The 27,487-nt window shown below is 40.8% G+C and overlaps 1 protein-coding gene across 4 annotated transcripts in view; it reads right to left on the bottom strand.

Moving 5' to 3' along the window:
* LDLRAD4 (low density lipoprotein receptor class A domain containing 4) overlaps positions 1–27,487 on the bottom strand; it is a 270,903-nt gene that overhangs the window by 147,448 nt on the left and 95,968 nt on the right. The window lies entirely within an intron of this gene.

Here is a 27,487-nt window from a genome sequence, read left to right as displayed (position 1 = left end):
AAGCATCTTTCTAGAGTCCTTCAAGAGTATTATGAGAAGACTATTCATTAGTGCTGACAATTTTCTGCATCTACACCAAATTCAAAAGACTCAATCACCATCTCATCCATGCAATTGATGTGCCTCCCCTGCTTCATGGCTGGGACGAGCATCTGCTTTGAGCAGGTCCAATCAAGAAGGAAAAGCCAACAGCTCTCATCACATTACTCATCTCAAGCTGACAACCTCTCCAAGGTGAACTTGAAGACCATTAGGCTTACCCAATTAGTCAGTTTTTGCTAGGAAGGGCAAATAAAGGAATGGCTGATTTACTGCCATCTTTGGGAATATATTTTGCTGTTTTATTTTTCATTTATCTTTCCATAAAACAGCAAGACTATGAAAACGCTTCAAAAACACTTGCAAGCAATATGTCAAGACCTCCATTCTATTCTGAATATGTATATAAATCTGCAGCTTGGCTCAAAATGTCCCCTTGTAGTTTCCCCTCCCCTAGGAAATAATATGCTTTTAATATTTTGTCAACAATCTATCATCTATTTCTTAATCACACTAAATCAGATTCTATTTTACTTACAGTCCTTTACAAAAAATAAATAAAGATACATAAATTGCATGTTATAGTAGATACACTTGATCATATCCATTTTAAGGCTTAAGTTCATTGCAACGCTAATCCTCAGTCTCAATGCAGTCTTCATTTCTAATCCTCAAATTTGCCTTGTATAACAATTTGGATATGGCCGCGGCAATGCTTTAGCAATGTTCTATTTTAGCATGTTTTACAGTTCAGAGCCTAAGATCTGCATCAGCTTTGATGTAAGTCTGGTTGGTTGTTGTTTTTTTCAGAAATACAGGTACTGATGGTGGCTGGCTGCCCTTTTACCAACTTGCTTTTCCTGAACTGCCAATCACCTGCCAGTTTATGTTCATACAGCACCGAAACTCCCAAACTTCTGACCCAAAGTCCCTTGCTCCTTACCTGTGCACAGATTCCGTTGCACTCCCACCAGAGTAGCTTGTCACCTTCTGCACCCACAGAGTTACAGAAATGTCCCCCTCAGCATCGCATGCCCTTAGGGACAAGTCTTCCCTGACCCTGACCAGCCCCAGGCCGCAGCAGGCCAGGCTCCAGCTCCCCACAGCCCTGCCTGGCCGCAGCCTTCCCGCAGCCAGGCCCAGCTGCAGGCCCGCAGCGCAGCCCTGCCTTTGGGGGCTGGCTCTGCCCTCACGCCCTCAGCAGCGCCACTCCTGGCTGGGGTTGTGGGATGGTCCTGGCTGCCAGCCTCAGATGTTCCTTTATGCTCTAGCAAATTTCCCCCAATCAAGTACGTGGAAGGTGCGTTGGTGATTCAGCTAATGACACTCTCATTTTCAGTTGTGAAATTACATGAAGAGACGATTAAAAATACATTAAAACTATACCTTATAATTTTTGCCAAGCACAATGTCGTTATCACAGGCAACTGGAGATGAGAAGAAATTGGTACATGCAAATGAGATTTTCTTAACTTGTTCTCCTTAGTCGTAACTCAAAGAATTCCTGAATTATGGTAAATATTTAGAAATTATCTTAGCTGGTTTTTATCTTAAGAAATCTTTAATAATCTCAAGCAGTGCCACTTGCCAGGCTGCTGGAGTGCCATATACATTGCATTTTTGGGGAATGTTGCCTGCATAGCAAATAGTTCAAGAGCAGATCATTTGATCAGGACACATCACAAGCTTTGAATCAAGCGAAGTACCAACTAAAGCACATCTCTTCACAGATGCATTTGCTAAGCACTGAGCTCTCAGGGGAGGCACCAAAATGCAGAGAAATACCATCCTCACATGCAACACAGAGTATTACTGCAGCAAGTGGGGGTCTGCTGATACAGGGACTTAATTTTCCACCTATGTAACATTTAATGCAGACAAGAGCATGCCATGTTATCAATCTCATACTGATGACAGCATTTTTTTTTCCCCACATCGTATGTGCACTGAGGAGAAAATACCAAAGGAATAAATGTATTTACCACATGCCAAGACACACAGGGCAGTTACAGAGTTTCCAATGGAAACTAAATTACGGATTTTAATGGAAAAAAGAGCTCTCTCCATTTCTCAGTTGTATTTGGATTGTGCAAGGCTCACTAATGTGACTAATGACAAGTTTTTTTATTACGTATTATGAAGACTGTTGTTAGTTGTGTCTACCAACTAACAGTTCTTCACTCCACACCACCGCAGTCATGTGTTCCTGTCATAAATTCCTTGTTACAGCTCATCTTTACACTTAAAACATGGTTTCTCTTTAAAAAAAATCCAGTTACCTAAGGAAGGTCTAATTCACATCACTCTGCCTGAGTATTCATTTTAAAATTTGTAAGTCAAATAATACATAGAGTATGGCCAAACAGCTTGCTCTCACTGCTTCCATCTTACAGCGCAGTCAATGTTTTTTTACTAATACTGCTTGATATCAATCATTATTTAATTCTCCAGTCCTTATTCAACTCTAAAAATGAATCACTCATTTCATTCACCTTAGTACCTTTCCCAGAAGGCTGGATTTTTTGTGGCTAAGCTTTTAAACTATGCAACGTGTTTTTCCTTTCATAGAACTCTTCTTCTCTACCTCTTGCTTTCTCCTTCAGCCAATTTCAATAAGCATACACTCCCAAGTATATACTGCATTGCAAATGTACACAAACTCCCCACCTATTTGCACCTACATACAGTAGTGAAGATGGTAGTCATTGGGGCTACCTAACATATTCCACTATAAAAGCCTTGGTGAGTCCTTCCCACGTGCACTGAATGCAGCGGGTTTTTGAGGTTGAGCAGGAAGCACAGCTCCAGGCTACAGAAGCGCCTTTTCTTGGTCCCAAGAAATTCTGTCCTGCTCTTACATTGTAAGAAACAACATTGTCAAAAAATAAAATAAAATTTGCACTTATTTTTCCATTGTCTGTGTCAGAAGAGTTTCTGGCGACATTCCCAAATAATAGAAAGACATAGACACAGTGAGGCTCTGATGATATTGCTGCCAAACCATACTGTGACAGCAGGGGAGCAGGCAGAATAACTGTGGTGGGGAACAGGGTGAGCTCTGCTCCCCCAGGCTTTCTCACGCTACTTCAATTCCACTTTCAGGTAGCAGTGCCACAAAGTACAGTCAGTGCCTCTGCCCTCAGATGCTCTTCTTCTGCCCAGTGCTGCCAACACTGAGTGCACAGGACAGGCAAACAAGTGGGAAGATATGTGACTGCACCACAAAGAGGAAAGTCAGCGTTTTATCGTTTGAGGGTGCTTCATTTAGCAACCTAAGCAGCGTAATTTCAACAAAGATTTTTTCACACTACATTTATGCAATATTGTTTAAGCATCACTAACATCTATTTGGCCATACAGCAGCACTTTAACCAAGATTACTTCACAATTTTCCTAGTCAAAGTGCTTACAAAGTGGATAACGCAGAAAACATTAGTATCAATATCCCAAAGAAACCTCTATTACATAAATCCTACTTCTCTTCAAGCTGTATCACACAGAAAAAAGTAATAACTAGGGACAGCACATGATGCTGAGGCTCAGGTTAAGTATTAGGAAAAATTCTTCTTAGAAGGAGTAGTGAAGCCCTGGCACAGGCTGCCCAGGGGGGTGGTGGGCTCACCATCCCTGGAGGAGTTCAGCAACCATGTGGATGTGGCACTGAGGGATGTGGATGAGTGGTGGTGGTGGGCTGGTGGTCAGACTAGATGATCTTAGTGGTCTTTTCCAAACTTAACGATACTGTGAGTCTATCTATGTACCATGCAGTATTCTGAAAAGCTCTACAGCACAGAAAACCAAAGCCATATACAACATGGCAGATACGCTGTGTGAATGAATACAAAGGCACAGATTTGACGTTCTACAGTCTCTCTTTTATGAGTCATGACAACACAGCAGGCTGTCAGCAGCAATGTAAAGGTTCCCCTGGCACCCCCAGCAGAGTGACTGGGCAGGACAGGACCAGCGGCAGAGAGTGAAGAGGGACAGCAGGCGTGGGAATGGCAGCCATCACTGCCTCATTCTAAAGCAAGCTTTGAAGAGCAAGACGTGGTTCACACTGAAGTCATGGTACCAGCTGAAACTACACACCTGAGGGTTGACAAGCAGCCACGCACATATACATGTGTAGTCAAGGTTTGGGGGACCACAGACAAGTGATGCTAATTACTGGTAAAATGTGCATCACATCCAAGAGCCAAGCTGCATTTGATCTCCAAACCACACCCCAAAATCCTGGCACATTAGCTCAAGCTCTTCTGGTCATGACTTCTGCCTGTGGCTTGTCCTCACGGCCAGACTGATAGCAGCCATGCTTGGCATGCAGCTCAGCCACACCAGCCCTGAGATAGCAATGTCTGTTAGAGGAATGGGACAGCTGGTGATAACCATTTCAGCCATTTGATTTAAATCTGTCACTCTGTACGCCAGCATCCCTTTAGAATTTGATGGATGTAGACAAGAGATGGACTAGGACAAACGTCTGGTCAGAGCTCAAGTGTGTCAATGACGTATTAAAGCATATTCAAAATTACACAAGTGATGCACTGAACACAGAGAACCACCCAAAAATATACCATTCACTGACAGAATAAACAACCAGGGCATCATTAACTCAAGAGCAATTATCACTATTATAACTCTGGGTGAGGTAGTTTGTCGCATGTAGCACCTGCTCATTATTACTAACGTTTTCAGAAACAGTAATAGATTTGTGTTTTTACAAATCAACATAATTAAACTGAGGTCAGTTTCATAGCACTGGTCTTTCCTCAGATTTCAAATAGGAATCTATTTATAATAAAGCAAGAAAGCCAGCTAACAAAGCATACTGCTGATTTTCACCGGAAAAAAATAATAAGGAACAAAATGTTTAGAGCTTCCTTGTACGGCCCATCATGTCCCCCAAATAAGGCTCATTCAGCATTAAAAAGTTGAGATAATACGAAACAACATCTAAACAAATTCATTTTCCTTGTTATCAGCAAAGATGTATTTGAAACACCACGTTTTACTACTGAATGATATTCTAGCAAGTTATAGTTCTTCCTGAGAGGGATGATCATTTTGAAATCCAGGCTGCAGATTAAAATCATGATGTGTTTTGCACACACTGCACTCAGAAAGCTGAACATAAAAAGAATAACAGCACTCCCTCAGGAAAAAGAAAGGAGGTTTACCCTCTACTTAGAAAAGGTAAAGAGCAATCCAGCACACAAATATTTGGGAATCAAATGCAAAGGGGAGTGAAACTATGATATAATGTAACACTGGGCTCCCTGGTTGGTTTTTTTTCTCTTAGCCCAGTTAAGGTCTCAGCTATTTTACTGATAGGTAACTAAGGCTACAATTAAATGAAGACTGTGAACACGTTAGCACATTTTGGTAAGTGTGTGAGCACCAAACCTCTTGGTTGCGAAGTTGGATTGGAGATGATGGCTAAAATTGCTAGGTAAGAGTAAACATTTAAGATTGCTGGCTATTAAGAAAGAGGCTCACAAAGGAGTAAGTGAAGAAAACAGAATTATGGTTTTAGTTTCAGAAGAGGGTCCTCCAGATAATCACCATTTTGCTGTCTTTAGAAGAGTACAAAAGACAAAATTTGGGGCAAAAAACATCTATTTGATGGCATCCAAAATGGGAGGAATTCACAATCTTACACTGCATTGAAATTAAGAGCAACACAGACATAGGGCGATGAATATGACAGGCTAAGCATCTTTTACTTCACTGACACGCAGGTCTGTCCCATTGCTGAGGTGGTGTTTGGTAGGCTCTTTTTCACTGAACATACATTTCCCTTTAACATATAATTTAAACATCTTGCTTGATTACTTCTTTTGATACTAAAGGTGATCTATATAGAGGAAGATTGTGGACAGATTCTGGAGGGGGTGAAGATAAAAAAGAGACGTTAAAATAAGAGTATTCTACCCCTTCTTATTTTCGGTATATATTTAGCAATTCATTCTCTCTCAGCAACCCTGCGGAGAGAAGTCAAGAAATATTACAAGAATCTACACAACGAAAACTAAGCAACTGATATGAGAGAGCACTACTCGTTAAATCACTTTAAAATCCTCTAGATCAGATCTTCAGCTTTCATGGGACTTCAGATTTATTTCACTTATGCTTATTTATATCAAATGCCTAGCAATCAGCATGGGAACTCTTGCCTTTTGCATAAAGATTTCAGCAAGTGTCTTCTAAAATTTTTTAACTTTCAAGCCACACATCAAGAGCAAAGCAGGGAAAACACAACTTATTTAATAAAGGAATCGTAACAGCGTTCTTTTGAAATATATTTCCTTTGGAACACGTAAACAAATACATCACAGAGAAATAAAACTAAAAAGCAAAGAACTCTGATCTTTCTGTAATCTTTCTGTAATCTTTCCTTACAAAGTTCAGCTTTGATTCATGCCATCAAATACAGACTTCTGTTCTCACATAAATATATTTAATAGCAAACCCAAAATAAAGGCATTGTAGGCCAGGGTTTAGAGCACAAGTCTAAAATGTGAAGAACTGACTCTATGACTCCTTCACAAAGTGTTCAGTCTGTGAATCATTTCATACTCTTTAAATATAAGAATAATGTTGAGTTCAATATTTTAATGCAGATTCCTCACAACACTATTGGATTATTGTACATTACAATTCCTCACAGGTCAGAAGGAAACACATTTCTCATTTTAAAAACATATTGTTGACATTGATTCTAAATCAGACAATATTGTATAGCGTGCATCAGGTGATGAAGGCTGAAAAAGCACATTCCAAACACACATGGAATACTCCTTCCATGCTGAGCTACAATTCTCCGGCTTCCATTTTATTACTTGAAGTATGCATACAAAATCATCAGGCTGAACAAGAGGAATGGCCTCGATTAATTTCATATCATGTTGGGGAGAAAAAAAATACTTGTTATGCTAGCGGTTGGACAAGGAAGCAGCCTGCAGCATGACACTACTACACTGCAACGTGTGAGGGTTTTAGTCCTGTCCCCTATGGATGGTCTCCCAGCTTGGAGCATCATGACAGGAACGCACAAGGTTGGGTACCAAAATAACCAAGGGTAAAAAGTACTGCACTGTCTTAAGTAACGATTAGAGAAATTTTTCCTTCTGAAGCATTAAAAGTCTCTGAAGATTTTCTAGATCAAGGTATTGAAACAAGATTTTGATTGTTTTCTTAGTTGCAGTTCTTGGCAAACTGAGTAATATTACCACGTCTTGGTGTTGGCAACCAGATTGATTAATAATTTTAATAATTTCCTAGTTTCCCCCTTTTTTTTTAATCTCATCAACTATTACTTGGTTATCTGTACAGATTACAGATGGAACCTGGCCATTCTGTTTCAGCTGTACCACAAATATAGCTATCAGATGACTTTCGTTTAGTCCAAACATTTATGCCTATCAAAGCAAAAGTAAAACCAAACATATCCATGGTCTCATCTTACAAGAAATGCCTGTTTCTTTGTTGCTCAGAAGTGGTTCCAAATGTCCCTTTTAAACCATCTGCAAAGAACAGTTGTGTGAGTGTATAACTAGCACTGCTGCTAGTAGACCTTTACCTTGTTTATTTTTCATTTCCTGAGGCAGAAATGGCACCTGAAGGAGAAATTCTGAACAATATCTTCTTAGAGGACTAATCCATACTCCTCCTGTATCTTTCAATTCTTTCAGGATCGCATTTCTATGCTCAATGAAGTCAGTAATAAAGCTGATGTCCATTACAAGACTGCAAGAATCAGGATCTCAATGAGGAAGGAGGAAAGATCATAAATTCCTCGCAGCGATATACAAGAATGCCTTTGTCCCTTACGACAATTTCCCCAACTACTTCAAATGGAAGTAGTTAGATAAATGAAAATGCTTTATTTCTGTGTGAAATAAATGAATATTAGCAGGGAATGTAAGACATCCTAAGGATGGAAAGCTGCTATGTGCAGCACCATCTGAAATACTGAGCATCATAGTCAATGTCAACTGCCCATGACGCTGTCACCTCTCCACCTTGGGGCCTGCCAAAGACAGCCATCAATTCACAACAGCTCTACAATAGTTCAGAATGAAAAAATAATGAATTTAATTGTATTGCTAAATTACTCATTTAGGAGAAAGGTGTGAAGGTTTGGAAGAGCTGCTCTGAGAATCGTCGTGATGAATACCACAAGCCCCCAGAACCCTGGGAAAGATTCTGAAGAGGACTAAAAACAACAATACAATTCATGGACATCTGAGTTCTGGTTTGTAAGCTATAGGTTGTCTTTGTTATTCTATTTCCCAGTACATCAGAGAAGGCTGATTTCAAAAGGACCTACAAGGGAACAGAGACCGGTAACTCTTGGCTTAATCTCCTATTAAAACATGAACAGCCAATTTATTTTATTGCTAGTTCAGCCATTAGTATCAATGGGTCACGGACTCAAAATCACTTTCATTGGCAATGTGTCCTCAGTCCCTACCACAGGGGTGATAATACATCTCTCAACAGCTCAATTTCAATAGGACTGTAACACACCCATAACAGCACTTCCAATAGGATGTAGGAGTACCCCTCTAAACAGAGATCATGCCTTTCTGTGGCTGTGTGCCAGCCCTACACCATCTGATGCTCCCAAATTCCAAGTGAGCAATCAGCAATTAGCGCAAGACGCTGATGGAAAAGTCTCTTCTGCATTAACCATCACAAATTGTGCAGGTGTATTTGCAGCACATAAAGGGTCCAGGTGCCTCTCCCAGTTCCCCTATTCCAAAAATATGAACAGGATAATTAAGCGTGTCTGGGATTCACTGAGCTGGCAGATTTAGTATTGAAGGAGAACACCTTGTACAGTAAGCAAAGTTCTGATGCACGCAACATTACCTGCAGGGGCAAAGGAGACAGCCAAATTCATGGATCAGCTTTCCCCCTATGTCTCACATCCAGTGCTTTTCCCTTTATCTGTCATCCTGCAGAAAATACCCTTACTTACAGCAACAAAATTTTCAGACTGAACAAATACTGATCAAGTCATAAGTTTAGATGGCAGTACCAGCAGGCTTCTGAAAATGAGCTTCACGGGCACTTTTAATTTCTTTGTCATTGCAGATAGTCAACAGGCACTGATCTTTCAGAATTAAAATTAAACCAACCTTTAAAATATTCACAACAAAATTTATTTCCATCTATATCGCAAAGGGATAAATCAGATTTTGTGCCTGAGTTGTTAAATTACCATAGCTGACTCTAGTTGACTTCTGACTGCCATCACAGAAGTAATACCCACTACATAAAATTCAATATAGAAACCAGCTCCATTGCATTCAGCATGAAAACGATACACTGCAGTTGATGAAAGGTCTATCATTGATACTAACAACGTTATTTAGCAAGGTAACAAATCATAAGATGGGAAATTACCCTGGAACGTAATCCTGAAGTTTCTAATACATTCGTAGAAGTTTTCAACTTATTTGCACTTTGCACCTTAGTCAATTCTCCCTTAAAATTGATACCGCTAGGATTTTTATAGGCACTTCACGAATGTAGAAAATACTGTCTTAAAACTCTCATTTCAGAAAATGTTACAAGCTTCCAGGTTACTAGTTTAATACAAAATGAAAAAAGTTACTGTAGCAACTTTTTTTTCCCCTCTTCTAAGGAAAAGTCTTATGGAGCACTGCTGAGAGAATCTGCAAAATGTGCTCAAGCAGTTGCAAAACAAATCCCTTATATAATGGCTCTTGCCAGTTCTCCATAGATTAACTATAAAATCAGAATACATGAGTGATTGTAACACAGTAGTTGGAGCCCAGACAAGATTTCAAGATTCCTAACCCATTTAAATTCCTTATCAGTAATTATACATTTCTTGCCACCTTTCTGTTCATCCCTTCACAAACACAAGTAATTGCACATCTTGCTACCCACCACGGGGAAGCATTTTATGGTGCAAGTAGAGTCCCTTCAGGTAGTCTGATGACAGAAGGTTTCTAACTGAAGCTAATGTATTTTTATAATGAGGATCACCATTCCCACAGGAAGAGAAACAGTGGCCTTCAAAAAAAATGACTCTTGGTCTCCTCTACTGTGTGGTGCAACTTACAATGTACACAGCAGCCCACAGAGTGGCAGAAGGTATATTCCAACCATTTATTCCTTAGCAAGGCTCTACCATAGACCCCACTACAGTCAGCTTGGTCAAGCCCTGGCAGAAGGACCATCAAAGCCCTTCTACTACTCCCTAACAGAAGCCAGTCTCTGTTTCAAGCAGTGAGCTGTACACAAGGGGACATCATGGTTTCCAAGAAAGGCCTCTTCTGACCCCTCAGGGTAACAGGCAGAAAGCTGTAAAGCAGTGTTCTTAAGGTACCAACTGGACCACAACCCCTGAGCACAGACGATAATTCTTATTGAGAGGCTCTTTCCTGGACATGTTATCAGAAAGAGGTGGGAAAGTGGTAGAGACACAGGGCAGTTATAAGCGGACCAATACCTCGTTATCTTCTGTGTATTGATTGTGTTGCCATTAGTCCCAAAAACGTTCCTGTGCAGAAGCTACTAGTAGAGAGTACACAGAGCTCTGAGAAGAGCCAGGCATCAGGAGGAAGGCGGAACATTCAAACTGACAGAAAACTGCAAGCACTACAATGAAGAAATTGAATTACCCGCTTTGGGAGAATTCTCTTTGCGAGGATGCAAAGCTGTAGTCTGTGCCCCTGAAGCCAGGATGATTTGACTGAGGAGTATGAAACCAAGATTTAAATTGATCATTTGAATTGCATATGACAGGCCACAAAATAAATACTTTGGCTACCAATAAGGTCTGCAGTGAAATCCATGGAGATGTGAACAGAAGCAGCAGAAAAGCAAATCACAGGCTCAACTGCTTCATCGGGTTTACTGAACAGTCTGATTTGAGCTTAGGTAGAACAGTCTGCCCTTCTGGCTATACCCACAGTGAGAAAGGACAACTCTGCCTTGAAAACGTGAAGGGAGAACTTGTCACAAAGGGAAATGGTGGAAAGAAACTTTAACTCAGCTGAAGAAAATAAGAGTGTGTGTCCTGAATAGCAAAGGCTGAAATTACGATATTGTGGTTTACTGTAGATGTGGCAGTTTAATCAATGCAAGCTTTAAAAAGAAACAAGTTATCTTTTAATTGATCAGCTGATAAAAGTGGAAAAAACAGACAGCATTCCAAGCACACAGACACGTCCTTCAGGGAGCTGAAAGAGGGGCTGCAATACATACAGCTTGTCTGTGTTTTCCAACTAAACCAGATGGACTAATGAAAGAAACTACCACTCCCTATAATCTCTGTCTTGTAGAAATTGCTAATGCAGAGATGCATGGCCCAACATCAAATAATTCATAGCAAGTGGAACAGCTCATGTCAGTAACAAGACTACCCACGAGCAGAGACACAATGCCTTCCCATGTCACCATAAGTCACCAAAGGAAACAATCTCCAGATACTTATCAATAAGGTTCCAACAGAATAAATCTGAAGATAAACATTGCATTTGACACGCTATACATCCATGCACCTTCTAATATAAATACCTGAACTCCAAATCATACATAATTTACTCTTCATGCCACCTACACCAGGTAGGTGAAGAGCAGAGGCAGCGCAATTAGGAAAGCAATCATTCCAAACTCTAACTACTTTGCCATAGAAAGTAAAATCTAAAATCATCTCTTTTCCAGCAAAATGACTTGGCGACTAAGAAAAACAAAGTTCACTCATATCTTCAATCTGAAAATCATCATAGCTTTTCTGGTCAGTTTTATTTTAGCCTTTGTTTCTTTTATGTCTTTCTCCACATTTTTAAAATATCTTATTCTAATATTAAATTTAATCTATTTTAAGAACAAAGCTTCGTATCTCCTTAATTCTCCTTAACACACGAACTCTGAAATACATAAATCCAGTGATATGTTATAACCAGTGCAAATCCTTATGAAGGCTACTTCTCTAGTAAAATTTGACCAAATTAAAAAAAACACCAACAGTATTACTTTCAGCAAAGTTGCAGAATAATCTGAAAGTAATGAGGCAGAAAAAGAAAGGAGAGAGTTATCTCATTTCACAGCACATAATTCAGTCATTTGGAATCACAGAATGGCTTAGGTTGAAAGGGACCTACCTCCAGGATCATCGAGTTCCAACCCCCCCACTACAGGCAGGGCTGCCAGCCACTAGATCAAGTACTAGATCAGATTATCTAGAGCCCCATCCAACCTGGCCTTAAACACCTCCAGAGATGGGGCATCCACAGCCTCACAGGGAAGCCTGTTCCAGCACCTCACCACTCTCTCACTAAAAAACTTCCCCCTGACATCCGATCTAAATCTCCCCTCCTTTAGTTTAAAACCATTCCCCCTTGTGATATCACTATCTACTGCTGTAAAAAGTTGATTTACCTAATGTTTATAAATATCAGAAGGCCAAAATGAAGTCCACAGCCTTCTCTTTTCCAGGCTGAACAAGCCTAGTTTCCTCAGCCTATATTCATAGTAGAGATGCTCCATGTCTCCATTCATATTTGTGGCCCCCCTCTGTTGAGCTTTCCTGGATTGAGAGACCCAGACTTGGACGCAGTACTCCAGATGGGGCCTCACAAAGGCAAAGCAGAGGAAGACAATCACCTCCCTTGCCCTGCTGGCCACTCCTTTTCTGATGGAACCCAGGATACCACTGGCATTCTGGGCTGCAAGAGCACACTGCTGGCTCATGTTCAGTTTTTCATCAATCAGGAATTCCCTAAGCCCTTTTCAGCAGGTCTACCATCATCAAAGGAATCGTCAAAGACAACAACGGCAGGTGAACGCAGCATCAGCACATCAGAACACTTGTACAGCGGTGAGAAAATACAAATGTTTCATAGTGGACCTTAGCAGTAACACATACTCACTTTGTACTAAAGGCATATCTGATTCTTTTTAAAATTATGAGATTTGAAATATCCTTTTCTAAATGAACTGGACATACCCAATTTTGTCTTTTCTGGTAGACGCTTTTAACAAAACTAAGTGTCCTTAGCTGCCCAAGCCTTATTAAAGTGGGACCCCTTGTTCCATTTATACGAAGACTACCTACCTTGTGCTTCATTAAAAAGAATATCCAATGAATAGTCTTTAGAGTACCATTCTATAAAGGCATGCTTGCTGCAGCAAGGTCTGTAAATATATATATTACTCTCTGTTTAAGTTGTATATTTTTAAACTCTTATAGGACTGTTAAGATATTGACAATATAGCACAAAGCTCATCAATAAAATAACATTTTTTAAGTTATCACTTTAAGTGCCTTTGTTAAATGACTTCTACTTTAATAACTAAAGGATTACTGTTCCACTCAATTTAATGATTCATAATTACCATGCAGATAAAAGAACATATGAGGTTAACAGCTATGACCATTAGCTGTAACCCAGACAGCGTAGCACTGTATGATTGATCTATTTTCTTCAAGAATAAAATTGAGATATAGAGAATTACTATTACTGTATAACAAGTACAGAAAGCTTGGGAGTAAACACATGGAAAAAAACAGCAAAAAGGAGAGGAAGGAAAAATGGAAGCACATTGAGTTTATTTCCAAATATCTAAGAACTGCTTTCTCGGCATCATATAATGTCTATGCAGTATCAAACTGATCCAAGTTTTAGACAGTGGCCCCATGTTTAAGAAAAGTAAGAATAGGCTACGATATTCTTCTGAAAATAATCATGGCTCTTTCCCAGTTTAAACTGTTTCAAGACTGGCAGGTTAAGGACAAGATTTCCAGAGTTTGTTCCCTTTGCAAGTATTTCAGGCTTATCTAACCCACTGATGGCAGAGCTTTCATTGTAGTAGCAGTGACAGAAATCTCCATTAAAACAAACATGTCAGCCACCGTATTCACATCTAATTTTATCTTTGGGACCAAAGAGTCCTCTACAAGGCTTTACCTTGGAACACACAACCACAATTCAGGCTGTCTTTGACATTCTTCTTCCATCTCTTCCCACAGTGTTTCCAGGTGACAGGCACAACCTTTTTCATGAGAATTCTCTCCCCACTGCCTGTCCATGACTGGTTTTAATGCTGTTTTGTTTAAGCAGCAGAAGATGGCCCTAAGCAAACCGCAGGACCTTGAACATACATCTAAAAATTTCCTGGAAGTGAAGGGCTCAAATATTTGTGGGTATCAGTATCTCACATGTTTGCTTTCCAAACTGATTATTTGTTAAGAAATATGATCTCTCTACAAACCCTTTTCACATCAGAGAAAGCACGTCATGTAAAAAGCAGGCATTTTTGAAGCTCTTCAAAATAAGACTTGCATGGTGTCATAAGATCTGTGTATTAAGTAACAAAGCCATGAGCCTGCCTGCCCCACATTAACCAAAATCATAGTTTGCATTTCAAGATCTTTAAAGAAGGAGTGAAACTAGTATGGGCAGCTCTATTTGTATTCAGCTCACTGCGTTTTGTTCTGTTCCCCTACATTTCAATAATCCTACTCTCTAGTTGGCAATTCAGCAACAGATTTTTTAAAAACCTTAAGTAATATGCTGTATTCTTTAAGCAGTTCTGTACCTCACTACTTCCTTTTTCCCAATGTACAATTAATACCTGTAGAGAAGAATGGCTGATTGTGGCACAGATTTTATGGGTAGCTATAATTCTTCTTCAGAGAGATTCTTTCCAGTAGTGCTGGCATAAAGCAAGCCTTCAGTTTCCACACGACATCCTACTGACTTACACTTCTCAGGCAGCGAGTAAAGAGAATAAAGATGCAACAGAGGAAATACAAGAAAAGAGTGCAGCTAAATAAACTCTGACTTGAAAATAAAAATGAATAAATTAGCACTTGTGGTTATAATCTCACCCTTCATGCTAGGTTCAGAGGCTGTAGCTTTTAGTTCTTAGGTCTGCCATGCTTTCTAGATCGCTCCACATAAATATTTCATTCTATGCCTTAGTTGACTATCTGTAAATGGAGGACAGCAATAACTATTCCTCTCTGTTTCTAGTTTGCTTTTTTTTTTTTTCCCCTTTATGATTTTGAGATTTTAAAATGGGCTGACTTCCCCTGTTTTAGCACAGCAGGGTTCTCATCTCCATTTAAGGCTTTGGTGTTATTGCAACACTGAGCCATTACCAGCAGGAGCCATATGTGTGAGAACATTAACTTGTTTGAGAAGCAGAATAAGATGCTTTTAAAACAGCGACATACTTGAGAGATTGCACAAAAGCCACTAAGTCAACGCCATGTCACTTTTTCCATACATACACTAAAGAAGACACTGAATAAAAACATCTTTGTGCATCATACTTGTTGCCATTATTGTTGGAGCTAACGCCTGTTCCTTTTATTAAACACAAACTCTACAATTCCTTCTATAAACAGCACTGATTTGAGCACAAAAGTCATGTTCTCTACAGAAATAAAAAAATCTTTCTTTTGTTCGTAGAAGCCACCTACATCCTTAGCTAAGAATTGTGAAGTTTTGTTGAATTTACTCTTGCACTGTCATGGCAGGTCATGCGCCTCTTTGAATTCTTGCTCTGAGCAACTGGAAGCAGATATCAGTACAGAATATTTCTTTTGAGATAAACAAATCAAGTATAATAAAGCTCAGAAAAGGGGAAAAGAGAGAGTCATGCACAAACTCCAATTTTTTCCTTTAAATCATGGACTGACTGAATACACAGCCAGGCTGTGAATTTGTCCTCAGCCAGTATAAATTACTCATTTCTACAGTCTAAGCCTGCAGGATATATAGGCAATTCTTGAACAATTCAGACCCAAACAAGCCTTCCAGGTTTTTCTGGAGTTGCTAACTTGTTCCGGGTCAGTGCACTCCTCTCCCTACCTCAGTATGCACACACCTACAATACAGTGGCATTGGCCATCAAATGCCACTGAATTAAACCACTTTACCACTTCACTGACAGCAGAAGAAACATCCTCAGAAGCATGGACCAAAGATGCTGCTGGCATGTGGGCTGTAAAGCAGGATTCTTTGGGGCTGCTTTCATCACTCTTAACTCCTTCAAAAAAGCCTTCTCTATTCTTGTCCTTAGCTCAAAAGGGAATGACTTTCTAGAAAAGAATGCAAGAGCACTAAGGACAAAGAAACATTTCCAGAAGAGCCCACAACAGAACACACAATTTTAAGAAGTAAAATCAAACCCCACAACATATCAAAGACCTATTGCCCAATCTGTTCTTCACAGTATCACGCCTGTTCTCCTACATATGCCCTTCTGTACGTATTATATTAGTCTCACTGCATTAAGGCAATCAATACCTACAACTAGGACCACGGCAGCATCATCTGCAGGGGATGTCTTTGGCCTAAGGCTTGAATTAGAGTAAAATGCTAAATATAAAACTGATAATCTGAGACTTCCCTGCCATCAAGAGCTCTGAATCCCAGTGGGAGGATCCACAAAGAATCTTGGCTTGAACTGGTAGGTCTAAGAGCATCCATGTTATACAAAGGAGAGACATGAACATGCCTGGGAATCCTTCACCTTTCTTGCCATGAAAGCTTTCTAATGTGAACAGCAAATCAACATTTACCTGAAAATTGACTATTGTATGACCTCTGCTGTACTCCCCATACCAAAGGGTGTACTGAACGGCCCAGAACTTTATTGGAAAAGGTAGAAATGTTAATATTTATAGTTCAGATTAACATTAGGGCAGGCTGTGTAAGTTTAGCACCAAAATAATTTCATGAGAGGGTGCTGGTTTGTATTCTAGCCTCAATCCTCTACTGCAGCCTGGAACTTCTAATTCACAGCCAATTGGCCAAAACAAGGTAGCAAGATGCCCAGCAAGGACCAAACACAAGAGAGGGACCTGGCACTTTTGACCACACTTACCCCACTAACACCATCAATGCTATTCATTTCAGGCATATGGGGCAAGGGTGAAAAGAAGTACTGACCTGGTTTCAGATGGGAAAGAGTTGATTTACTTCATAGTGTCTGGTATGATGCTATGTTTTGGCTTTAGAAGAAAAACAACATTGATAACACACCGATGTTTTGATTTTTGCTGAGCAGTGCTATATGGAGCCAAGGACATTTCAGTTTTTCAGCTTCTTGTATTGTCCTGCCAGCAGAGGGGACATGGCTGGGAGGCGGCCGCTGCTCAGGGAATGGGTGGGCATCAATCAGCAGGTGGTGAGCAATTGCTCGTACATTACTTGCTTAGTTAATATATGTATATATTTTTTAAATTATCATTACTGTTATTTCACTTTTCCTAGTAAACAGTCTTTATCTCTCATCATAAGTTCTGCTGCTTCCTTTCTTCTTACTCTCTCCCCTATCCCTGTGGGAGGATGGGGAGTGAGCCAGCATCTGGGTGGTGCTGAGCTGCTGCAGGGCTGAACCACCACAAGCAGTCAGGCTTCACCAGCTTTCTGTTATCAAGCACCACCTCTGTAAAAGGATCATTTTTACATCACCTGTTCTTAAGCCTATGCAGCAGAAAATGGCTCCTAGCAAACTGAAGAATCCACTCTAAATTACTAATTTAAAATGTTTTACATTTCTAAGCCCTCAGGATATTAAGGCAGTTGCAACAGCATAGATTGGAGATTAATGACACAGTTTCACAGTCCAGTTAAAACAATCTAATGGCAACCTGCTGCTAGAATGGCCAGTTCTGCCCTCTTCTGCCATCACCAACAACTGTGCAACCAGCTTGCTTGCTGTTTTCTCTCTCTCCCCCCCCCCCTTTTGGAGAGGCAGAAAAGATAGAAATAGGTTTTTTTAGCTGGTTCTGCTCACTGGTCCAGCTGGTGCCCCAGACTGTTACGCTCATCATGAGATACACAGTGGAAATGGACCCATAGTTATGAACAACAGGGAGAGTGCCAGTTTATGCCACCCACACACAGAGACATAACAGCTTAAACCTGGAAAACACGTCCTGATGTTTTTCAAAGAACACTCGGAGATACAACTGCCCGAACTACTGCCTAAGTTTTACAGTCAAATGAAAGCAGGATGCCAAACGAAAAGGACTGGAAGATGATAAGAATCATAGAACTGTTTGAGTTGGAAAGGACCTGTAAATATCATCTAGCGGAATTTGGTTTGAGAACCAAAACCCAAGTTGCTGGGCTGCAGATATTGTTAAAGCCCATCTGCCCAAAGCCCTCTCTTTGTTCAGAAACCAGTAAGTTTCAAGTCTTGCATGACCAGCTCTTTGGAGAAGGTCAGTCTCAGAAAGGAGTGGTGTTTTTACAGCTATATCAGAGCACTGCATCACATTCTCTTCAGGGAAAAGATTATCTTTGGGTGGTATGCCTTGAAGGCTGCACCCTATCAGCAAGTAGTGATCCCACTAGAAACTTAACATTTTCCTTATTTGCTGTTGGTGAGCGCCGAGTTGAAATTAAAAAGGGTGGGTGCAGCCCTCTGGAAAGACTTTGGTGCAGGGGATGGGCAGCCCCTAAGGAAAAAACATCAGAGAAGCGGAGTCTGGGGTGTGTGCATGAGTGGATCTGGTCGCTCCACCAAGGAGTGCTTTGTGGGGCAAGCCCTGCCCCAGGACAGGAGGTGCAGGGATTGGAGCATCCATAGAAAGGCTCACAGGAAGGGCTCTGTCCTCCCAGCAAGAAGCTTTGCTCTGAACAAAAAACAAAGCAACCAACAAGCAAAAAGATCTGGCAAATAAGTGAATCCCCATGCATCTTGGCCTATTCTCCTGAAAAGTTAAAGGGATTAAATATTAGAGAAGTAAATGTGACATTTGACACTTTATATACGGTGTTGCCTTTGCCTCAATAGCTTTTAGGCTTTTTCACTACATTTAGGCTTAGTCATACCTCCTTGTTCTGTAAGGACTGATTCGTAGAGGTACTGCTGCAGAATACAACAGAGAATCATAACATTAATTCATACTATCTATTTTATTGTAACTGAAAATTGATATTCTAGCAAGACAAAGAGCCAGCTCAACAGTACAAAAAACATCAGATCAAAACTTAGCCTCGTGTTATTCACTCAGAACAACACTGTCTGGCACAGAGCGGTTGGAAAAAACCCACATCACATTTATGTAAATAGGGAGTTTGGACTAATATTGTTCCTGTTTCCGTTCAGCCACTGCACCTCCTCAGCCTCCAAAAGGATGCAGTCAAGTCCTTCAACAGCTTGACAACAGCTCTGGTTTAATGCAATGACAGGCATTTCCATGCTGTTTCCCCTGCAGTCCTGCTGGGGCTGGACACCAGCCCAGCCTCTCTCCTCTGACCTCCTCCTCTTCCAGCACACGACACTGAGCTCCCCCTGCAGGACCGCACCCCACACTGAAATCTCTGGGGGCTCTGCCTCGTCACCCCTCTCCTGGAGAAAAAAACAAGAAAACCTTACTTTTAGGCAACGGAGATGGGGAATGTCATCATCCTGCCTCTGTAGCAGAGTGCTAGCAGCAGAAAGAGAACCCCCCACTGCAGATTTGAGCAGAACAGTGACTGAAAAACACCAATGGATTAGGTTATGCCAGAGGACTCTGAGCTATTTTATTAAAAAAGAGTAAAACTTTCTGACTTCATTCTTCTGGTACCTTGAGAAGCAGCAAAGGGCTTGTTATCTGCACCGCACCAGCAGCCTTGCCAAGGCATTAGATGTGGCACTGAGAAGCTTGGGTCAGTGGGCATGGTGGGGATGGGCGGATGGTTGGACTTGGTGATCTTAGTGGTCTTTTTCAACCTTAATGCTTCTGTGATTTCAAACGGCCTCAGCTAGCCAGGAGCAGAGCTCACACTTCATATTCCCTCTTTCAAAAATAAAAATTAAAATTAAAAAAAAAAAAAATCAATGCTACCAATTTAAATAGAACGAATGAACAGGAAACAAACTGCCAATTCAACAATCAGTTTTCATCCCTTTTTATTTTCCATTTTTCACTTGAGGGACTATGCATTCATTTTCTCCATTGAAAAAGTCTGCCGCTTTATTATGACTCAGTACTGAAACGCAGCGTGTTCACAGTTCAATTTATTGTCATATTCAGTCTGCAGTGGGCCATTTGGCTGATTAAGTTGTATACCATGCGAAGGCATCGTGACACATGCTATTAGAAATGAGAAATGGCAGATGGACATTTTCAAAGAATAAGCAACATGCTCTGGCTTTGAATATCATCTTCCAAAAATGGATATCAAACATGAGGATTCGACATCCTCCAAGAAAATGTTGGAGCATTCTCTCCCACGACTTCAGGAAGAATTTGCCATTTCCAGCAGTACACTTCATCAAATAATAGCACTTGCCCACTTGCCATGTTCCTCTAAATTCCAGCCTGCTTTTTGCCTGGCCTGCACCACTCACAGGCTTTTCATTTGCACTATGGACTAACCATTATAAGGAGAAACAGATCACACATTTATAGCCAAGACTGTATTCAGACTGGAAATTAAAGGATTCAAAAAAGTGACCTAAAGCAAAAAGCGCTGCTGCTCTAGTCAGCTGCTGTAGGGATCGCAGGAGAACTAAGCTTTGATTGAAAGCTATTGCTCCCACGTGGCACCGCCATTCTTGAACCGGCTTTCAGTTTCTCAGTCACCAGTAATTTCATTGAAGCATTTAATGCTGAAAAGGAGATTTCCGAGCTATTCATTATTACACTTACAACAGTTTGACTGAATCCTTCTGAGTGTAACATATTTGGATAACCAACTCCTCAAGACAGACTGTATCTCCTTCCACGTATTTTTGCTGAGAATACTATCTGTGCTCCAAAAAGTGCACGCTCTTAAGAAAATGTCTAAGAGACTACAACAGAATACGATCTGTTACTATCGGTGTGCTGAGTAAGGGGCATTGCAAAAAGCAATCTGTTCCTCCCAAGATCTAAAAGACACTAAGAGCTGTCCATGTGTGACACAGTAACCTTGAAAATTCATAAAGAACGCATTTGTCAAAAAACTGCAGAGAACACAGGAAGGTCAGACCAGCTTCAAGAGGCAGCAGGAAACAAAACCGCAACAGAAGGGAGTAAGAATGCTCAGCTCTATATTCAAGTTGTATTCTTTAGATGTTCATCTGCAATTGGAAATCATGCAAATAATGACAGCAGCAATGTGGTAGACCTGTGTTAAAGCGTAAATGACTTTTCAACTGCTTTTAATATTAATTACGTTGTATACTTACTGGAAGTCATTCCAAACCTGCTTTTCTGTTTTACACTGAGTTTCAATTAGAATTTGGAGGAAGAAGACCACCCTTAGCATCCAATCTACCAGTTACACATTTTATGACAAGCAAATCATCCACAGGTTTATTCATTAGAAAGAAAGAAAACAACCTCCAATGAAGGTTGCTTTGGTTTCAGCCTATTTTTATTATTCTTATCAATTACCTTTTCTATACATTTACCCTCTAAGAGTTGTAGAAAACTTTTCTTACAGTGCTTGCAAGCAGAAAAATGGATGCAGTATTTCTAAAACATGAAAATGCTTCCATACTCATTGCACAGATACAGAAACATAAGTGATGCCTTCCCAATAAGATGCTTAAAGAATAAAGATACAATGAAAGCTGGGGCAGGCTAGAATAAATGCTATGGGGAAATACTCCAGCACGAAGAGTGTAGACTTTAAATACATAAGACACTTAATCCATCTGTTATCAATTATTCCAAGAGAATCTACTTTAGCACAGAGAACACAGGGTAGTGCAGGTGGATTAGTAACGTATAAAATGTACGTACATTCATTATCCAGGGAAGCAGCAATAATAGAATCACAGGAAAGTAAGGCTGGAAGTGCTCTCATGAAGTCCATCCCCTTGCCCCAGGGCAAGATCAACCATACATAAACCATTCCTGACAGATATTAGTCTGACTTGTTCTTAAAAACCTTCAGTGACGGAGACTTTGCAATCTCCCTAGGCAATCAACTGCAGTTTTTAACTACTCTTACCATTACAAAGACTTTCCTAATGTCTAACCTACGTCTCCCCACTATAGCAAGCTTGTATATCCTCACAAAACCAAAAAACAGATTTTATCATCTTCCTCTTTACATGAAATTTCCATATATTTTTGAATGGTTATCACATCTTCCCTCACTCTTTTAATCTCTGAACAAATAATGGCCAACTGAAGCATATGCAGTCTGCTGGAGCAATTTTTCCAGTCTCCTGTGCAATCCCTCCAAGGAGCCTCCCTATTCTGGAACCATAATTCCTAGGCCAGACATCTTCACCCAATATATCACCAGTTAAGCTCAACAGGCAAAGAGAGAAAGGAGCCAAACGAAGCATCAGGCTTTCCATCACCTTGTGCAAAGAAAGGTCCCACATAAACCAGCAGAACTTCCTGCACCTGAGGTATGAGGTAGAGAGAGATACCCCTGAGAAGGAAGAGGAGAAGGGCTGAGTCTGTAAAAGAGAAGAAGAGGCTTTTAGACAAACTTGGAGGTTATCTGTAGTGAGTTGGTCTGGAAGTGGAAGAAGTCCAGAAACAAGAGAAGGTAAAGGACAGTAGGAAAAAGTAGGAAGATGGCCACAAGGGTATGGAATCCTAAAGTGAAACCCAAAAGGGGAATGATGGAGGAGTCTCAGTACAGAGGGGAACTGGACACTGGGAGAAGAGGCGGTGAGAGGCTGGGAAAGCACAAAACCCTGAACAGGAAACACAACAGAAGTCCTCAGTGCCAGAGGTATACAGAGGAGAAGTGAGGGCATTCCCTCAAGCTGCATTCCTCTGGCCAAGAGGAACTCCAAAAGTCAAACTCAGTTTCTCTGCCAAAGTGGGGTCTGGTGGAGCATCAACCAGGTCAAGTGGCTCTTCCTAGGAGTAATTCTGCCTGTTTGGATATTGCCCAAGGTCAGGCTTTGGTGACAATGACCTTGAGATAAGGCTGCAAGGGATTACAGAAAGATTTGAGGGTAGAATCACTTCCACAGGAAAAGATGTGATGGAGAGGATGCGAAGCAATGACAGAGCAGGATAAGAAGGAGACAGAAATAGTCAGTGCTAGACAGAAGAGCAAGGGTCCACTGCATAAAGCAACCTCCTGCTATTTATTCCAGTTTCCATAGTACCTGAGCTAATAATCCCTCTAGCAGTGCAGAAGGTCACAAGGCAGGAATGCCCAAGAGTCAGTTCAGGTCTGTCAGAGCTTATGCTGAGACGGTGCTCATAAAATCTTGATAGACCTAAGCTGACCCTGTGAGGTCAGGATGTTTCATCCATTGATTCTTAATTCACCCTACAGTATTCCCCTTATCCTTTGATTATTCTGGATCTCCCCATGCCACACACTTGCCAGTGATGGAGAGCTGACTTCAGAATCACTCTGTTCTGCTACACCAGCACACAAAACACACACTGGTGAAAGGAGCTGATTTTAAAACACGGACCTCGGCTGCTCCTGTTCCCCACCACCGATACCCTCACACTGGCACAGCACCAAGGGAGACCCTGGTAGGACGTGCTCCCTTCACGGCAGCTAGGAAGCATGCCAGCGAGGCGGGTCTCCCAACCATCACATCGCTGCAGCCCCTGCACACATACGCTCATCATGGCCATCCAGCTCAGGGTGTCAGACGTGTCCCAGCACAAAAGCCCGCTGTTTCATGGAAACCTAAGGAAAAACAGCTTTCAGAATCTGAGAATTGCTGCTCTGAAATAGAGCTTTTTTTTTTTAATTCTCAAGCGCCACTTCGTACAGAGCTCTGGCCAATTTTCCTTTTCCCTGGATGCTTTCAACAGGCCCAAAGAGTGCTGCTCGCAGCAGAAGTGGTGTACCAGCCACACAAATGCTAAGCAGAGTGGAAAAACTATTTTGCATGTCTTCCACACAGACTCTTGTCCATATATTCTAGCATAATGTTTATGACATAGTATTGTTGATTCACAGCCATTTTCTGGTCTCCTGCAACTGCCCATCTGTTTTCTGCAGACCTGCTGTCTCACCAGTTATACTACATTTTGATTTACACAGCTGATTATTCCAGCCCAACCACAATTTAGAACTTGTCCTTAATGAACTGCATCATATTTATTTTAGATCAGTTCTTCAACAGACCGCATTAATTTTGAATTCTAATCTTGTGCTGAGAGGGTTTACATCCTCTCCCTCATTGGTGTCATCTGGAAATTCTGCATGCAGATTCTATCATCTAAGTCATTAATTAAAATATTGAATATTTTCAAGCAATCCTGGGCATAATCACACTTGACATATCCTTCCAGCTTGGCTATGAATCACTATTAATTAACCTGAGAATAGCTTTCCAGCCAAGTGGGTGCCTACCTTGTAGCCCACACTGCCACCCCGTTAATGAAAGAGTGATAGCCTTTCAAAATCAAGACATGCTTTCTCTGCTCACAGAGAAGCTAGGTTCAACTGACAAGGTACATCCTGGAAGAGAGCAATTTACATATATTTATCTCATTATCATTGACGGGTTAGTTGTAAAAACAAAACACACACACACAAGCTCATTTTTTGATTCTGACATCTTTTCCCCAAAGACTGAGATTAGCCATCTGCATCAAAGGGGGGAAAAGAGAACCCAGGAAAGTTTACAAGTAGAAGCACTGCTGGGCCCTTCACAACTCGGTTTTTTTTTTGAACCTCGGCTGTCCTCTAAACGTTCTCCACCAGAACTGCTAATTGCTCAGATACTGCTCAAGCTATTTCATACTATACTGAAGAGATAATTTAATAAGCTGCCACTTCTTTTAAAATACCTATCTCATCTAATTAGCTTATTACCAGTTTTGTTATGTTCTGTTTGGAATTCGTACCTGTCTAGAAGTAGAATTCCTTTTCTTGCCACCTGATTGCAATCTCCCTTTTTGGCAAAGAAAGATGCAAAAAAAGTCATTAACTACTTGGTCCAACCTGCACACATCAGATCATGAGTTTTGCTTTTCCTTTTCTATTAGTAGTACAGAAAGTCAGTCTTCCTCTTATTACTAGTGAGGATATAGCATGTTTTCTTGTACCACATATTTTAGCACCTGCACTGTTGTGCCTTGGCCTACCAAATTTGGACCTTGCAAACTCCAACTACTCTTTTGTATTCACCTTGGTAATATATATCGTATCTGATTTCTGGTCAAGGCCTTCTCATTTTTCAGATCATGCCATCTTTTTTTTTTTTTTTTTTTTTTTTTTTTTAAAAATGGAGACACCTTTTATTTGTGCTTTTAAAGCTCTTTATTATGACTAGAAAAGAAAAAGCTAGATCCTTTAAAAACTGCAAGCCTTTCTGTGCTTTTTACGTTTGTTTCCCAAGAAATCTTTCCTGTCAGTCCTATGAGCTTATTTCCTTGCATACTATTGTTTTCATTCTGAAATTCTCTCATCTTCTGAAGAACATGATTGCTATCACTCAAATTGCCTTTTATCATCATAGGCTCAGCCATCTCTTTCCTAATCAAGCCTACACGCGCTTTCATTGCCTTTTCTACATTCTGCAATCCCAAACCTATCATACTTGCACAATCCACTGAAATCAGCATTAAGGCAGTAAAGTTAAAAGGGTTTTACCACATACTGCTGTTTAGTAATAAATGGTAAATACAGTATATCTCATCAAACAAGAGCCATCTGTAACAAACAGCAACTCTGGCATCTGTACCAGTACACTGAACACTACAGACAGGATGAAAGTAACTTCTAACCTTACCAGTAAGCCTTCCTAGGTCACACCATATTAGGAGAGGTAGAAATGAGTGTTTCCAAACACTCTAAAGGTGGCTACAACACAGAGGTCTTGTCCTCCACAGCTTCTTTTAGCAGCACTACATTTCGCTGTAAATTGAAAATGATTACCCTAGTTGTTCCAATAGCTACAACCACTTGGCATAGCTAGATACAGTGTTGACACTGCACTGCTTTTGGACAACAGCTTTTTTGGTACAAATTAGCTCACTTCCACATGTGGTCATGCCCCCTTTGCCACTAGCCACTACTGTTTACTTCTACAGTTAACTCAGCATACCAATAATAGGAGCAGCACAGCAAGGATAAGAGCAGGAACTACATGCACCTAGCACTACACTGTTACCTCAGAGTTTACATTAGCGTAACATGCTCCTATGAATTTGTCTAAGAAATACACACCTACCCACTGTAAACTACAAGATGTGCTATAGAAATCTAACAAGGAACATGAAGGACCACCGAAAAGCAAATTCAATTCAAGCTAGAAGAAATGGAAGTCTCTGCCTTCTTCTCATATAAAAGCAATGGTAACTCCACCTGTTTGCTTTACAGGTCTCCTGCTCATTTCTTCTAGAATTCTCCTGAATCCATGGTGCAACTTAACTGCACTAAAGAATTAATACACATTTAGTTAACAAGATTTCAAAATGTTTAATTTCTTTACCTGACAGCAGCTCCAAGGAATATAACAATTCCTTATGAGAGAGCACAATGCTCAGGCTCTCAAAGTTCCCAGAACAGGTAGGAATTTGCTGGGTTGTCACCACAACCTGACTGCTGTCCCAGATCTCCAAGGACACCAGTTTCATTATTTGCCATTCCCTTCTACCCAGCAGCAGCAATGAGGTTAGCAACAATCTGACATTCTGCTGCCTTAGCAGTCTGATCCAAGCCAAGAACCTGACCTTCTAGGCACTAAGGGACAGTAGATGCTGTGGCAGAAGAGTTGAAAGTTGTAAAGAAAACAATATAACATTACAATGGTGTTAAGGGTAACAGAGTTTTCAGAGAGAGACAAGCTGCAGCAGAAGGCATGGCAGGAAGAGGGAACAGATATTAAACGGCAAAGCTTTCTGCAGAGAGCAAAAGAGTACCAGGAAGAGGAAGATGAGGTGGAGGAGGGCTGGCAGAGTAGCAAGGAGAAAGAAGCACAAAATGCCCAAGCATCACACCTGGGAGCTGTGGGAGCATGCTGTGTGTCCAGCAGAGGCAGGAGAGCCCTGCGATGGTTCCTCACTTCACATCTCCCAGCAGCAGTGAAACACTCAAACAGCACGGAACTCAGAGACAGAAAATGATATTCCTACACACACAAGCCATAATCCAGCAAACGTTTGAAAGCAGAATTTTTTATATGGAGAAATATATGTCTCACACATCACTTATTTTCATTTTGGTATTAACCCATTCTCTAGGCCCACTAAAGCAAGAGAACCAGCCGATTTTCTATCCATTTCTCACAGAGTCTCAGCTGGCCAGATGATGGGGGGGAGGGGGGAAAGCAGGAAGGGGGTTATCAGAAGATCCTACTTTCTCCCATCTCCCAGATTATAAATCAGTTTCAGGCAGAAGACATGCAGTGCATTCCAGGGCAGTTTACACTAGAGGGAGCTTCTCTCAGGGAGACCCACCACCTTTGTATCCTTTCTTAATACATTATTTCCAATACATCTACACAGAAGTGTACTAGAGAAGGTTGAAACAGTTACTGTTTAAATATTTCGGTTTTGCTGCTCAGCTGAGCCATG

This window comes from Lagopus muta, chromosome 3 (genome assembly GCF_023343835.1).
Source record: "Lagopus muta isolate bLagMut1 chromosome 3, bLagMut1 primary, whole genome shotgun sequence".
In the NCBI taxonomy this organism is placed as follows: Eukaryota; Metazoa; Chordata; class Aves; order Galliformes; family Phasianidae; genus Lagopus; species Lagopus muta.
The sequence above is the reverse complement of the archived record's forward strand: the minus strand, read 5'-3'. Positions and strand labels throughout refer to the sequence as shown.